Consider the following 14,711-nt stretch of genomic DNA (forward strand, 5'->3'; position numbering starts at 1 on the left):
CTGTTTCTCATTGAAGTCCTGCCGGTTGCATATATTTCTTTTCTTTTAGCTTAATGTAAATCATTCAATAAAAATTCAAATTGATTATTGCAAAATTTATCGATATATTTAGGCCCTATTCGATTTCTAAAGAAATTGGATGCAATTAAAATATAATTTAGGCATGGAAATTCAAATAGAATGATTCAAATGCACAAAATTCGCGTTGTCTTTTCGCTTTTTTGCTAGGATTTAAAACCGAGATCGTTTCTCTTTCTCTTTAAGCGCAAAATTTGTGGATTTATTTTCGTAACAATTCGGCGGTGGCAAATGACGCTTATTATTATTGAAATAATTAGGGTTTAAAGCGTTTAAAGAATAAAACGTAAATTTATATGAGTCTTTTAATGAAAATTTGTTAATTTTTTTGTCTCGGTCTCAATAATTTGCAAGATAATTAATTATTTTTTCTTTTGAACTAAATATTTGCCCAACAGACACCTCTCAGGCTTTTGGTAGGCTGGCACATCAAACGAACCCTGCATGGGGAAACCACCTCTGTGTCCCAGGTAGACTTAAAGGACGTGGCTGCGCCCTCCGGCTCTCTCACACTGGCGACAAAAAACCAGGTTTTGTCCATCGGTTGGATTGCTTCCCAGTTTTCACAGCATTTATTTTACTCGCATGTTTCTGCAGCTGCGATTAAATGATTTCCTTTAAGCGGCACTTTATCTGCGCTCGAATATCCTGCTCTGCATTATTTTCGAAAAGCGGTGGGGAAGGGAAGGGACACGGGTGCGTGCTGCCAACTAGAGTGATTATAACGAGAGTGAGATGCGTAGGCCGACCGACGCGACTGTGTCCTGCGCACTGCCGCTTCCCTATCTCTCCCCATGTTAAAATGCGCGCACGCGGTTGGCGCTACAGCTAAATTCATGAAGCCACCCGCGGACTGATTGGTGTCAATCGAACGCGCACGAGTCGTTTTATCACATAACTCGGAACCGAGCCTGAAAACAAAAGCGCTTTCGAGAATTCCACCGCTGAAATCTGCCCATTTCGCTGCGAGCTCCGACAGCGACGATCGCACCCGAGCGCCAGCGGCTGTCGGCGAAGCACGCATCACCATGGCAACCAGACAACAAGTGACGTCACCGAGCGATTTCATTGGTCCGCCGTCAGGCACGTTTTAAGAATGTGCAAACGCGGCCTGCAAATAATGCAGACTGCAGAGTAGAATTATGGATGTATTTAAAGTGTCAAAAGATAAAGTTACATAAATGAAAGTAAATAAGGAGATAATGTTTTTTACTCCAATTTTCCCCTCAATGCGTTTTATGCTTTGCACTCAAAGAAATCATGTAATAGAATTTTTAAAATCCTTTTAAATATTAATTTTGATTGATGGGTGAGACAAAAGACATTCAAACTTAAACATGTTGAAGCATGTCAACACATTTCAAATAAAACATCTGAGAAAATGAACAGTAGTTGACTGAAGGCCACGCTGAAGTTAATTCTCATAAATTCTCTTAATGTAAAGTCTTTACAAAATGTTCAGACTGTGTTCTTTTTATGGGTGTGACAGAAGGGCAAACGATGGTGCTTTTTTCCCAGTCAAAGATTCAGCCCTTTGTTCAATTTGGATTAAGAGATCGAAGAGGGCTAATTTTACCCCGACACGGTTCAGCTATGTTTGTGGAGTAAGATTTGAACATATTATACTACAATTATTCAGTATACTAACCATTAGAAATAACATTTAGTAATAATTTAAAATTTATGTATAATAAAAATTAATAAATATTAATGATGTTAATTATTCAACACATGAAAGAAAATTTTCATATCAATATTTTGGTGCAAATTTTAATGATTAAAATATTATATTTAAAAAAAATGGAAAAAATTGATTGAATAAAATAACCAACAAATTGCAATGTATATCATGTATAATTTATTGAGCTGAGTAAAAATATTTTCTTTTTAAAATTTTTTAGTAGCTTACCTGAAATTTTTTAAAAAGAAAATTATACAATTTTCAAAAATCTATACACTTAAAATTATTTAAGGCCCACTTCTCACCCACTGACTGGACTAGTGGCTCAAAGCCTAAACTTAAGTTGGGTACGGTACCTGCTCCTGCAAATGCAAAGGGTTACACACCTGAAGCGCAAGCCAAAGAACAGAAAAGCCTGGCCAGGAGCAAACGAGCTAAAGCTCGCAGGGACGAAGCACAACATCAAAATGCAGACCAGCAACGATGCAAGAGGTTTTGTCCAGAGCAAGAAATGGACTTTGACTCGCCAATTCCCTTGGGGGAAATTCCTGTAGTGTGTCAATCCAAAGCCATGTCAGGTCAAGCGCTTCCATGGGAAATTGAGCTATCAACAGGTAATATAGATTAAATCTGTATCAAAGATATATTGAGTAATTTCACATTAAAATAAGGAATAATCAATGAACCCCCAAAAGAAAGAATGGAAAGTAAGCTGAATCCCCAAGAAGGAATTTACAACAAAATAGAGGTCATTAATTGGCTTGCCGAAGGAGATTCGAAGGACACCAGAGAGCGATGGGAGCTCCTGGCCAAGTGCCAAGCCTTGGAAAATCAAGTCAAGGAACTCAAGGAGAGCAGCACGGCTGCAGCTGTTCTCGAAAAAAACTTGAGCAAAATTTACTCAAAGGAACAACTGGATTTGCTGAGTGAGCCCATTTTCCGCAATTTAAGAAACAATAATGAACATTGATGTCTTACAGAAAAGCAGAATAAAAGTGGTGGAAGGGCAGCTGTCAGTGCCTGGTCTGACTCAGCAATACTCGAAGGTCTAGAGAAAAAGTTTATTTTCGGAACATCAGGATATCAGCACTACTATGATTGTGGCCATCCTACACCAGCGATTAAGACAATCCAGGAGCGGACAAAAGATTTCACCCTTCCTCCTGGTGTAGAATCTGGCGCCATCACTGTTCTGAAAAATCGCATGGGGCATGAGACCTCTGCTGACAAAGTGATGATTTTGATGTACGATGAGATGAGCCTAACCATGGGAAGGCAGTACGACAAGTCACTGAACTGTACAACCGGAGAGAGTACTCTGCCTCTTCACACTGGTCCTGCAACAAAAGGTTATAACCAAAATTAATTTAGTTTCCAGCAAAATTGTGGTCGCAAAGTTTTTCGTTTTTTAAACGGTTCAACAAAGGTTGAATTCTTTACTCAATTCATTTAAATAAAAAAAAATTAAGTAATACTTGATAAATAAATGACAATAAATAGCAATGCCATAATTGAAAAAATATTAATTTTAATAAGGCATGGTTTGGCTTGTGGCTGGACTCCGAAAGCGAATCAAGCAGCCAGTTGCCTACCATCTTACGCCAAACTCTGTCCATGGAAGTGCCATTCGCGCCGTAAACGAAGAATTGATCAAACTGATTGAAAGTGAAACTGGTGCAAGAATCGAAGCATGTGTGAGCGACATGTGCGGCTCCAATTTGCATGTTTGGAAGCACTATGGTATTAATGCAACGCGGTAAGCTTTAGTCAAATTACAATTGAACTCTGCTTCATGATAAACACTATTAATTGATTTCAGTGTTGGAGAGGTGAAATTCGATTGCACACATCCTTTTGATCAAAATCGAAGGCTTGCACTTCTGCCGGATGTGGCCCATCTATTAAAAAACATCAAAAGCTCTCTCACAAACAATGGAGAATTTACGCTGTCGCAAGAACTAGTTAAAAAACACAAATTGGAGAGCAATGTGATTTCATACAAGTATGAATTATAAAAAAATAAGTTTTTTTGATTAAAATATTTGATTTTTACCCCAGGCACATCCTTTATGCTGCAGAGGTCGAGAGAGACGACGAGCTAAAAATGGCTCCGAAGCTTGCAAAGGCCAAGTTAAATCCAAACACATTCCAGAAAATGCGTGTGACAAACAGTGTGTGGGTGTTAAATACAACCACTGCAGCCTCTTTGGAATTTCTGGCCAGCGAGAAAAACGAGAAAGGTATGCTTACCACCGCCTGGTTCTGCAGAAAAATCGACAGGTGGTGGCAGCTCCTCATGTCCAGAGGTGGTGTGGCCTTCAGTCACAAGAACATGGAGAAATTCAATGAAGCCTGCCAGAACCTGGAAGAGTTCATGGAGATTGTAAGAGGTGAATTAAAAATTTAAAAGAGAGAATTCATGTTATTCAATATTGTGTTTTTTTTTCAGGAATTTACGTAAAAGGAGGCTGGAAACCTTGGCAAAGGGGTGTGCTCATCGCTACAACAGGAATCCTCAGCATTGCCAAAAAGCTAATTGACTCTCAAGAATTTGATTATGTTTATGGGAAAAGGTTCTCCTCGAACCCAATCGAGAACCTTTTTTCATTGATTCGTGCGAGGTACCCCATTCCTACGGCCATTGAATTTAAGCTTGCTTTGAAAAGCATTATTCTCACACAATATGCAAAGACTATCAGAACCTCCAACTACGAGGAAGACCTGACAGAAACGTTTGCAAAGGATGGCTTTGGCAGAGAATTGGATTTTCTGAGAGCAGGTAAAAAATTATTAAAGGATATCTTACAGAACATAACTAAATTTGGATGAAGATGCCAAGAAAAAGCAGACAATGCAAGTTGTTCCTTTAAGAACTGACTGGGCTTCTACCAAGCCACAGGACCTTTCAATGAAGAACAAGAACGTCCTATACTATGTGGCAGGCTACCTACTGGACTCGATCATGGTGAACGTTTTTTTTAAATATTTTTAGTAAAAGTTCTCTAATTAAATAAGGATATTTTAGGGGAGTTACAAGACATGTGAAAAATGCTTTGAAGGGGTGACGGTGTCAGCGTTTGACGCTCCTTTCACTGCTTACACTAAAAGCAGGCAGTTTACTGAGGGCCTATTGCTTTTTATCTCCGTCTCATCGTTCGAGTGGATCATCGAGGTGGAGAAACTTTATCAAGCAGCTGCAGCTTCCTTAGGTTCAACCTTGAATTCAAAATCAATCATTGCCATGATTTCTGGAGAGCTCACTGATAAAAACCCATTTGGAAAGTGTCATGATCTAAAACAAAAATTCCTCTCGAGGTATGTCGTGTTTAGAATAAAAATCCATTGCGCTCACATGACACGAGCTATACAAGAGAAAAAGAGCAATCCTAAGGCGAAGGGAAGTGCCACGGCAGGAGGCCATCAGTTCGCCCTTGGCGACTCTTAGTCTTGCGTTTGCAAACATTGAAATGATGGAAAAACCAATTTTGATTTTGTTCTTTGTTTCATTAAACATATTTCTAAGCAAACCTTATTTAATTTTAAAATTAAACAAAAATACCTCTTTCGAGCTCGGGCATCTCGTCGTCGGTCGACTCGGAGGTGGAGAAGTGGTTCTTCTTGCACTGCTTGAATGCTTGCGCGGGCCACGGCGGCCGCCTGCATCGCCGCTGGTGTCGGCGGCACCGGCCCACCGGCGCCTGCTTCTATAAAATAATAATATATAGGTCATAATCTTACTTTTCTAACAATAAGATCAGGACCAACCAACACAAGGCACGAAACGATGGGTTACAAAAACAAGAAGAGCAAGAAGAGATTGTTATGTTTTGGTGTTCTCACTATTGTTTTCTTTCCCAAGCAGTTGTGACACACGGCGGACCAATGAAATCGCTCGGTGACGTCACTTGTTGTCTGGTTGCCATGGTGATGCGTGCTTCGCCGACAGCCGCTGGCGCTCGGGTGCGATCGTCGCTGTCGGAGCTCGCAGCGAAATGGGCAGATTTCAGCGGTGGAATTCTCGAAAGCGCTTTTGTTTTCAGGCTCGGTTCCGAGTTATGTGATAAAACGACTCGTGCGCGTTCGATTGACACCAATCAGTCCGCGGGTGGCTTCATGAATTTAGCTGTAGCGCCAACCGCGTGCGCGCATTTTAACATGGGGAGAGATAGGGAAGCGGCAGTGCGCAGGACACAGTCGCGTCGGTCGGCCTACGCATCTCACTCTCGTTATAATCACTCTACTGCCAACTGGCGGTTAAGTGGTCAAGCTTTTCGAGGCTCTGACTTATAGTGCTTACTCAGAATTTGTGGCGCCATCTTCCGGTTGAAAACTCAATCAGTTCGCAGCTCTTTTTTTAACCGACTGATTGTGATCGTGCGCATTCACTTTACTCATTTCCTTCGGCACTTTTTAGGTTACACAAAAAAATGTATAGCAGGTTAAAATTTAAATATCTATCCTTCCCTTCGAAAATTGGTTAATGCTTGACAATTAGATTAAATTGAGAAATTCAGTGAATAAACGCGCGCTGGAAAGAAAGCAGTTTCCTCGTTTTGTGCACGCAGAAAGAGCTTGGAGCCGATAAGCCACCATTCATTTGAGCAAACAGCCAGAAGGAGGCGCCACGATTCAGAATTACAGCAACGCCTCGGAGGTAACCGACTCTTCCACCGCGTCGCAGCTTCCCCACCATAGTCACAATTATTTACCAACCGCGATAGAAATTCGATTTTAAGCAGGAATTCTTCCGCCGTTTTGCATTTGTTTTTCTTGGACTGGATAAGAGGTTACCAAAAAAGAAATGAGACCTTTTTAGGAAAATAAAAAGCGCTCATTACATGGTCTTCTTTAAAACAGCGTATTTACGGTGGATAAAGTTATCTAAAATCGCTAGCAAGACGAAAAACGCGAGCAGAAAAGCGAGTGTGCGGATGCGGAGCGACAATCACTGATCCAACGGAAGTATTTTAAATACCGCACAGCCTCTCGCTCCGTATCGCTGAATAAAAAGCATCTAAGTGGGTCAAGGGTCACTTGAGGCCATTAAATGGAAGGCAGGAAGGGAAAATTCCAATATTTCAATAATCGTGATTAAATTTCCCTTTCTGCCTTCTCGCTGTGGATGTGGAGCGCAAGAAGCACACGGACGCATGCGCCTCACGAATCTACGGGTTAAATCAAATGGGAAATTGGGACCAATCAGCGATCTCCAATGAGCAATTGAGTAGCCAGAGTCACGAAAAAGTGGTGGGGTTTTTCTCGTGAGTGGGAGTGACGTCATTTTTACTTTTTGCGCTGCAATAATTGTCTCAAAATCAGCTGCGAATAAACGAAAAAAGGCTGTCCCAATGCTAAGAGAATTTAAAATGCAAAATAAATCCTTTCTTTTGAAAATAAAAATTTAAAACGTTAAATTACTACGGCATTGGCCACTGCTAACATTAATAAAGAGGTCTCAGCGAGCAGGAAAGTTTTTTGTTGCGTGGGCAGCCACCAATCGCCGGTGAAATTGGGTCAAAAATTAAAAATTGCAGGAGAAAAATGTCTTTAAAAGGACTATGACATAAACTCGACATTTGAAATATTGGTAACCGCACCGCAGCCGCCACCGAGCCAAAAATGTGGCCATTATCTATGCGGTCGCCTCTGTTTTCCTGCTATTCTCGCCGCACAACTCTTGCATTTATCAAGCGAAAAACCCAAAGGCGCTGAAAATTTTCCGGGTTCAAACGTAAAACGCAATTTCTTTATTCGTGCTTGTGGATTTTCAAAATTTATGACGCATATACTTGCAGAGGCAAAAATCGTATTTTAATTAATACGAATCCATTTAAGCTGCAAAATTGAATTATTTTTCATGGATTTTCACCTGTTCATGGAGAAAATGGCAGAGGAGGAATCAATTTTTGGCAATTTTCACTCTCTGAAAGCCAAAGAGGGCGGTCAGGGACACCTCCGCACCTCCAGGAAAACATAAATAAGAAAGACCAAAGCGTAATTATGGAGAGGGTGCACACCCCGCGTCCAGAGGGGTGCCCAAGCCCGGCATCCGCCGACAAAAGAAAGGATCGAAAGGCTGCGGAGAGAGAGCGAAAAAGGCAGAGAGTGAACTTTTTATCGACGGCCGGAAGCAACTCGCCGCCGGTCCGCCAGCGAAACATTCATTCTCAATAAAAAAAAGATTTAAAAAAAGACCTGAATAATTATTAAAAATTATTTGAACCCGTTCCTGCGGCCGCCCCTGCCCCACAGCGACATAAATCAGGGTCGAAAAACCTGTGCTCAAAGACCTAAGGGTTAAATTTAAAATTCAAAATGGCGCATTGCGATGACTACGGTCTGTTGCATCAATTTTTCGCTTTCATTTTGGGTTTTTATTGAAAAAATTTATTTTTTTCCTTTGCTTAATTTCTGTTCGATTTTTTCCTTAGGGAGCGGCTCGGCGGCTTGAAAAGCGAATTTGAGTCGGCCAGCCTGCGTCGCAGGCTGACAATCAGACCGCAATTTCCTTTGTTTGCCAGATTGCGATTTATTTCCAATCGAGCCGAGCGACCCCGATTCAGTTTTTCAATAATTTCTGCAGCCGGCCGACTGTGGTTTCTTATCGAACCTCTGACGCAAATCAAACATCCTGCTCTCGGTGATAAAATGTATTTCTACTAGTTTTTCATGCACTAAATACTTTTTTAAAATTTCCCACAAAGGTTTCATATAATTTCAATAATTTTTTTCCATTTTTTCAACGCATTGGTGGCGCGCTTTTTCAACTTTCGCTCTGTGTTTTGCAGGGCTGGAGGAGGAGTCCGAATGCCGGAGCTTTTTGTCCGCGGCCCCGTAAGGGCCCGCTTAATTCTATGTTTCAATGTTAAATTTCCGCCAACAATGCGTTTTTCGCCAACAAACAGGCCCGATTATTTCTCTCGGTGCCAAAAGAAGGGAAATCGAGTCCCAAAAAGCCTCAGGCTAATATAGGAAAATTAATAAAAATTAAAATGGGGCTTTTTGCGAGGGTTTTGGGGCTTTTGGGTTTGATGGGGAGGGCCATGTAGCCCAACATTCGCAAAATTTTACCACGAGTTTAACGAACATTGGTGTTTGGCTGTGCGACCCAGACGAGCCGAGTTGTGAACTTTTTGTTGCAGAAAACGCGTTGAGCAGCACTTCAAAATTTTGGTTTTCGGGGGTCCACCGCACCCCCGGAGGGCGGAGGCGGGTTGGTTTAGGAACCGTTCGACTCCCCTCGGCAGGACGCGTCCCGCCGTGTGCAGTTTTTAACAATTGGGACAATTTTCGAACTTCTACGAATTTTTTAATGTTTGAATTTTGGAAAAGTTGAAATTTTCACATCTCCGCATTCGGAGAAATCAATTTGAGACCAGTTACAAGCTGATTGGATCAAAATTAAGTTTTAAAAACGTGATTTTTTGCACTATTTGACCATAAGAAAAAAATGCGAAATGGAAAATTCGCCAATTTTTCCGCGAATTGACCCGGATCACGATCATTGCTGTTCCACCACACGCGCAGGCCCCTCGCCGGTCTGGCGACTGATTTTGAGGCTACTTCCGGACATGGAAAAATTAATTTTCGATTTTTTTTCGCCTTTGGCAAAAATGTGCGCTGACAAGAATTTTTTAAAATTTGACGGATTGATGGATTTCAACTCACGAGGTCTTGATTGAAAGGTCTTGCCGAGCCCTACTACCCGACCCGCCCTGAGGACCTTTTTCAGGGCGCCCCACCCTGGGATCCGTTCCAACGCCGCTTTTGACGGTTTTTCCGACGCAGCCGCCCCTTTGGAGCTCCGCGGTCACGCTTGTTCTCATTAAATAAAACCAACACACGCATGGATGATAATTAAATATGACCTTTTGTAATTGGAAACGCCAGACTAGCAATTTTATTATTTCTTGCGTTAGCGATTGAGTTGGTCAGGAAATGTGCGCCACGCAGCGATAAAAAAAACTATTTCGAGCTTTATGCGCGCGATAAGCCAGTATAAACGCGTGTCGCTCTTGTTAAAACTTTAAATCTCACCGTTTATATCGACTCTTTCGATTGATTAAAATAATAATAATAATTAACGATGTCTAATGAGAGGAAAAAAGTCGACTGTGTCGGATTTATCTTAAAAAAAATCCATACATTGAATTTTAAAATGGTGTTTTTTTAGTTCTCGTGATTGTTTGACGATAATTTTTCATTTATTTTCGTTTTATCTGATCAACGAGAAACATTGGCCTGTGTAAACGAGCAGTTTCTATTGCTTTCTCCGCCTTTTGATTTAAAATTTCAGCAAGAATTTGGAATGTAAGCCAAGGGGAATTATTGTCATTTTTAATTTTCCTTTTATTCTTTGTGTGCATTTCTAATTTCGTGCAGACCGTCGATTTCAAATCTGATCAAAATAGTAGACAATTGCGTAAAAAATCAGAACAAACGCGATTACCCTAGAAAAAACAAAAACAGTTGCTGCTCGTCATTTGTGAAGAATTTTTTCCCACACAAGTGGAAAAACTCTCATTTTTACTGATGAAATTCTCTCGCGACTGACGAAAAGAGCGAAATTGGGTTTGGAGCAAGAAATCGAGCCACTCTCTCGCATCAAAAGATAAAAAACTCGCACCTTCCTCAACAAACGGAAAAAAATGAGTCATTCACGCGGAGTTTCTTTCATTTTAATTCTTCGCCGCGCGCTTTTAAATATTTTCCCTCGACTTCTATTACTTGAAATTTAACCTTTTTTAATTCATGCGCATGCACCTCTGCCCGACTTTTCTTTTTCTCCGATCGCAATCTACTGATTGTGTTTATCAAATTCCAAAAGTTCCGGGTTGTTTGGCGTAAAAAGCGGGGTGATTGTTCGATCCAACGCCTTTCGACTCTCTCGCTGTGCGTCTCGTTCGTCGCTCCGTTCACAATTTTCTCGAAAAGGCAATTGCGCTTTTTGCTCTCGTGCTATTTTTCAACAGTTGAAAAAGTTGCAAGCATGAATCCGTTCTCGTGCGCCATTTTCTTGCTCGGCCTTTCGTCCCTGGCCACTGCCGCCAACTTCACTCAAGTCTTTGGCTGGAATGAATTGGACTACGAGTGGCCGTCGGAGGAAAGCAGGACACAGGCCTTGAAAGATGGAACTTTCATACCAGAGAACATTTATCCTGGTTACATGGCTGTCTACGGATCAAGGATTTTCCTCAGCCTTTATATATATCATGGCATTCCGGTGACTTTGGTGTCCTTGCCGACGAGCAACGCGTCTTCCGCACCCCCGAAACTCACCCCATTCCCTTCGTTCGACATGCATGTAAGTAACAAAAATAAATGCTATTCGTTGCATATTTTAATTTGGGGAAAGTTTGTGCTCGTGCAAGTAGGCAAATTTTGCAATTTGCGCAATTCACTAATTATCAGCAGGATGATGATCAAAAATACAAAATGCAAATCGCTTTTCTCGGCAATTATTTTCCGCGCGGGGCTTGCTTTTCAACCGCGGATTCTGTGCAGCCCCTTCACTTATAAAAGATTTTCCTTCTTATTAAAATATTATTGCTAGGCGCTGTTGGTTGTTCTCAGCCGTGTTAAAATTGGCGGCCTGTCCAGATTTTGGTTATAGCAAAACGGCCAAAAGTTAAGTTAGTTCTAATTTCTTATCATCACGCGCAGAATTCGCAAATATCCACATTTAACCGGAAAAAAACCCAATGCAATGGAAAAACTTTTACGCGGTTATTCCGAAACACATGCATTTTTATTGAAAATTCTCACGATGGATGACCAGAAATTGGGATTTTAAAAAATCAGCATTAATGGCATTTTCCTAAGTTTTTGTCTTTTTGGCGCTAAATATCATTTTTTTTCTGAATAAATTCGGGAAAAATACGATAAAAAATAGAATGGTGGGTTTTTCCAGCTGATTATTTGCTAAAAAGAATAGTGGTGCAGTTTTTTGCGGATTGAAAAATTGGTGAACCCTGATCACGCGTGATTTTCTCCTCTGCCTGTTTTTGCAATATATTTTGTCGTTGCATGCAGTGAAATAATTGGACAATAGAAAGCCGATTTGCCTTTGAATTAATTTTCTGTTGTATTTCTGAAACGCCGTCAGAATCTGTGACCCTTCGTTACACGCTTCGCTTAACCGCATAAATTAAAAACGGCTCGGAATATTGGCTTCGAAAGAAATTGACAAAAATTCCCTTTTGTAAAGGTAGCAAATTAAACAAAACTGAAAAGAGATTCGAAACGCATTTGAATGAGTCGCGCGCAGGAGTTTTGATTCATTTTCACGTTTTTGCCCTGCGAAATTTTCTGCACATTTGAAGAGTTTGAATGTGTTTTTGTGATTTTTCGTTTAGAAAAAATAGATGCGTAGAGAGTGAAGCAAAAAATTAATTTTTAATTCCTTTTTGCTGCCAGAGCGGCCAAGCCACACGGAAGTTTCACTCGTGATTGCGCGCTTCATTAATAATCCATAACTTTGCGTTGGCTCCAAATTTTCAGTTAAAAATAAAGTCAAACATTATGAAGGGATTAGTTAGGAGCCAGCGAGGCCGATTTGCTTTTCACCGCACGAGTGAGGCCCGTATTTTGACCCAATTTCACCTCATCAAAGTCCCTTTTTTGTCTTCGTTTTAAAATGACGCTTGAAAAATGCTCAAATTTCTTTAAATATTTCAAGAAAATTTATTGTAAAAATTCTGCCAAGTGTCGACTAGCCGCTAATTTCTTTATAATTTTGCTCAGATTTTCGTGCTGAAAATTAGTTGCTAATTTAATCAGAAAACTGAAGGCTGGTCTGCATATTGCTGCGAGCACTTTTAAATTCTTGTGAATGCGAAGCGCGTTTAATTTATGATTACCTCTTTGGCCGCTGCACCAAATTCTATGCGGCGAATCAAAAATTTTGTGGTACTCTTCTAGTTTAGAAGGAATATTGCAAAATAATGCGTTTTTCTTCGCCATAAATTCTCTTTTCTGTTGATAATCTTATTTTAAAATCGGATTATTGGATAGAACGCGATCGAACGTCGAAGGAAACCCTTTTTTGTTGAGTTGTAGTCGGAAGTCAGGACACGAATTTAAATTTCAGTTGCAGAAAGCAGAAAATGGTTAGCGCGTCGGAATAAAAAAATTTTCCGTTTGACTCGACTTTAAAAGAGCCAATCAATTCCTCTTTTTGCAGGAATATGAAAACTCCCTGCGAAAAATCTTCATTAGCCAATAATACCAATGATAATTTAATCATAAGCATTATTGGAATAATGTTAATAAATGATGAATAAAAAATGATTGCAACACAATGTTGCGCTAATATTAAAAAAATAATGAAAAACAAATGTAAATAAGTTATTATCTTAAGCTTGTTTTAATATTACACCAATGTTAATTCAATGATATCAGTGCGCATGCGTGAATGCGTGCGCATCCATGAGTCGCACACTCTGCTACTCCGTCCGCCATCACCGCATCAAGAAACAAACACTGAACGGCTAACGGCTACGCTTCATGCAATTTTCGTTTTGTTCTTCGTTCTGCGAGTCGTTTGTCTGCTCTTAAGAGTTTAAAATACACCCATGTAAGGATCCTTGATGTTATCAACACACGCACCGTTCAGCAAATATTACAGGTAATGAGAATTATTCGTTTTTTACTTTGTTTTCATTCCAATTCGCGGTTACAAATTTTTACTGCTGCACGCAGTGAGAAAACGAGCCGTAACTTTGATACAACATCGAATTTTGATGCAATTTTTCGTTGACAGGCCGGGCGAGGATGGCTTCGACCCTGTGGAGCAGACGATGAACGAGCTGGAAGAGGGACAAGGACAATGCGCGGCTGGACAAGAAGATGGCGAAGTTCGTCGGCTTTGAGCCGGGCCACTTTTCACGTCGCCACCTAGTGCCCAAGGACATCCACGACCCGCACCCGTTTACCTTGTGGACTTTCTCCTCATGTTGCTGCCCTAATCGTCTTTTCTGATCGAGAACTACCCTAGCTCCATGAACATCCACCTTCCACGAAAGTGGCCCCACGTACCGCCACACCAAACTACTTTGGAACTCAAAATAATTAATTTTATGTCCTTGCGTCATGCGTTCGTGCAGAATTGCATTTGTATTCACCCGGTATTTTTCTCCACTGGTTTTTAATTGCTGTTTGAGCAACTCAATTTTTACCAATTTATTGCGCATTAAATTGACTTTTGTCATTTCCTCCTAGGTATTAATATTATATAAAATTAGAGGTCGGAGTGGTCAAAATTTACAAGTAGATATTTCCTTTTAAATTTTCATTTGCCTCAATTTCTCAATAAATTTATCTCAGACAATTTTTCTAGTCGCATGAGCAATTTAGAAAAATATTGAAAACTTAAGTGAAAACATGGCCTGCAAGAAACTGGTGAAAATTGATAAAAAAAAACCTTATTGCTACCACTTCACTGCATTTTTTTTTAATTTGGGCGTTTTGGAACCTTTGGTCCTTGACTTAAAAAATATTAATGACTTTTATGAGCACTGGCACCAAAAAGGGCGGTCAGAAATTGATGAGGTACTTGTCATGTGTGCTAATGGCCTGAACTTTATATTATACAGAGCCGCCATTATTGTTTCCCATTTTTGTCACTGTCAATGCGGCCCGTCGGGCCGAACGATTTGAGAAAATCAAAAGTGGCACTCTAATTAAAATTAATTTTGCATTTAAATTTTTCAAAATTCGTTAATAACAATGCTAGAACTGACAGTTATTATTAAATGCCAAATTAATTTTAATTAGTGTGTCACTTTTGATTTTGTCGAATCGTTCGGCCCGACGGGCCGCATTGACAGTGACAAAAATGGGAAACAATAATAGCCGCTCTGTATAATATAAAGTTCAGGCCATCAGCACACATGACAAGTCCCTCATCAATTTCTGACCACCCCTTATTCATGCCAGTGTCGACGTCGCTCTG

The 14,711-nt window shown here is 40.4% G+C and overlaps 1 protein-coding gene and 2 long non-coding RNA genes across 5 annotated transcripts in view; 2 read left to right on the forward strand and 1 right to left on the reverse strand.

Annotated features, from left to right (window-relative positions):
* The window catches only part of LOC135935831 (uncharacterized), a 43,391-nt gene that overhangs the window by 4,969 nt on the left and 23,711 nt on the right, over window positions 1-14,711 (forward strand). The window lies entirely within an intron of this gene.
* LOC135936053 (uncharacterized) lies at window positions 1,955-5,993 on the reverse strand. Of its 3 annotated transcripts, none has more exons than XR_010574278.1 (5): window positions 5,525-5,993; window positions 5,319-5,463; window positions 4,010-4,121; window positions 2,738-3,096; window positions 1,955-2,363 (listed from the first exon to the last, which is right to left on the reverse strand). It is a non-coding gene; the product is annotated as an uncharacterized LOC135936053 (long non-coding RNA). The 3 variants fall into 3 exon arrangements; XR_010574279.1 differs by lacking the exon at window positions 1,955-2,363 and adding an exon at window positions 4,860-4,975 and having other exon boundaries at window positions 2,379-3,096; XR_010574277.1 differs by lacking the exon at window positions 1,955-2,363 and having other exon boundaries at window positions 2,379-3,096.
* LOC135936445 (uncharacterized) lies at window positions 13,136-14,413 on the forward strand. The gene is made up of 2 exons (XR_010574335.1): window positions 13,136-13,385; window positions 13,521-14,413. It is a non-coding gene; the product is annotated as an uncharacterized LOC135936445 (long non-coding RNA).

This window comes from Cloeon dipterum, chromosome 2, assembly GCF_949628265.1.
Source record: "Cloeon dipterum chromosome 2, ieCloDipt1.1, whole genome shotgun sequence".
Lineage (NCBI taxonomy): Eukaryota > Metazoa > Arthropoda > Insecta > Ephemeroptera > Baetidae > Cloeon > Cloeon dipterum.